The 2,027-nt window shown below is 42.2% G+C and overlaps 1 pseudogene; it reads left to right on the top strand.

The window, feature by feature from the left end:
- Positions 1 to 1,677: 1,677 nt before the first annotated feature.
- LOC134896085 (5S ribosomal RNA) lies at positions 1,678 to 1,796 on the top strand (annotated as a pseudogene).
- The last annotated feature ends 231 nt before the right edge of the window (positions 1,797 to 2,027 follow it).

The raw sequence follows: 2,027 nt of genomic DNA on the forward strand, positions 1-2,027 counted from the left end.
TTACGAATATCTGATAATGCCGTTCGGTCTCAGTAACGCTCCTGCCGTTTTCCAGGGATTCGTAAACGAAGTCTTCCGAGATATGTTATATCAAAGTGTAGTGGTGTATTTGGATGACATTCTGATTTTTTCCAAGAATCTTGAGGAGCACCGAGTACAGGTCAAAGAGGTACTTTCCCGCCTACGAAGAAATCGTCTTTATGGCAAAATTTCCAAATGTACCTTTGAGGTCCCTTCAATTCCGTTTCTCGGTTATGTCATCTCAGGCACGGAGCTTCGCATGGATCCGGAGAAACTCTCGGCCTCTCTCTCTCAAGGCAGTACAAAGATTCCTGGGCTTCGCAAATTACTACAGAAAATTAATTAAGGGATTCTCCACCATTGTTGCACCCATTACTGCATTGACAAAAAAGGGATCCGATCCAAGTCTGTGGTCTTCAGAAGCCATAGTAGCGTTTGCCCGGTTGAAGTCAGCTTTTATGTCAGCTCCGGTACTCCAACAGCCAAATTTCTCTGAACCATTCTTCTTGGAAGTCGACACTTCCTCAGTCGGCATTGGAGCCGTTCTTTCACAGTACTCTTCTGATGGAAAGTTGCATCCATGTGGTTTCCATTCTCGGAAGTTCTCCTCTGCGGAACGAAACTACACTATTGGAGATTAGGAACTTTTGGCAATAAAATCTGCCTTGGAGGAATGGAGATATTTATTGGAAGGTGCTAAACATCTAATTACTATTTACACCGATCATAAGAACTTGCTGTATATCAAAACTGCCCAGTGTCTAAACCCTCGTCAAGCTAGGTGGGCGCTCTTCTTCACTCGGTTTTTGTTTGTTATTAAGTACCGGGCTGGGACTCTCAACGCCAAAGCTGACGCGCTGTCCCGTTCCCTAACGGCTTATGACTAGACAAGAGGCGATCGGGCACCAGTTAGATTGATAGAATATTGATACTAGAAAACCAATGATTGGACTATTAAACACTCCAAAATAGGAGGCGGAAGAAAAAAACGCCTGTTTTTTACTTAAATAGATAACGTTGTCCTAATTGGTGGTGCGCCCAGAGCCAGAGAGTACATGTGCTAGGGAAGGGGAGAGAAAGAAGGCTCTTGTGTGGGCGCACTCTTTTAGAAAGGAAGGAAAGTTCCTATAACATAAGGAGAGAAGTACTTAAAAATTAACTTTTAATGTTGACATTTATAACAAAGACGTATATCAAAAAATCCTTCTCTTTTTCTTGTTTCATTTTCTGGAATTTGCTAAACTAACACCTGGTTGAAAAAATTATTTCTTTACTGGCATGCTGAGCTCCCACCAGCAGAGGCCAGTATACTGTTTTGATGATATGTATAATCTTATTTTAAAATTTAATTTCTTACCAGTCCTTTGCGGCAATTCCTCACTGATAAACTAACCTAAATTATGTATTGCACACCTCTTGTTCATGCCTCACTATTTTTTTCGTGGACTCTCGTGGACTCTCATCTGCGATTCACAGAGCACAACACCACAGATGTGGGATTTGATGAGCTGTGTCTAAACGCAGAAAGCAGATCCACCTAGTTGTACTTTACTAATTCATCCCTTTTTCTCTACCAACTGTCCTCATTTCTTTCATCTCTTTATCTTTCCCTTATTTTCCTAGGTGCACTCTCATTGGTGTACTTTCATATAAATTCTCTACTATCATACCACGCTGCCAACGCCAGATCTCGTCCGATCTTGGAAGCTAAACAGCATTGGGCTGGGTTAGTACCGGGAGAGGAGACTTCCTGTGAATACCCGGTGTTGTAGAGCAGGGACGTTTTCCCGTTATATGTGATTTGCGACGCCAACAGCAGTATCACCACTAATTCTCATCTTTGAGATCTTTCTCATACCTGAGGCCTACGACCAATTATTGTGGCTTACGTCCGAAAGTCAGGTCCCTTTGATGCAGAAGATTATCTATCTTTGAATTTAAGTAGCCCAAATGGGACGTACTTAGCAGATAATTCTTATGACCACTCCTTGGTCCCATTAATACAG

This window comes from Pseudophryne corroboree, chromosome 3 (genome assembly GCF_028390025.1).
Source record: "Pseudophryne corroboree isolate aPseCor3 chromosome 3, aPseCor3.hap2, whole genome shotgun sequence".
Lineage (NCBI taxonomy): Eukaryota > Metazoa > Chordata > Amphibia > Anura > Myobatrachidae > Pseudophryne > Pseudophryne corroboree.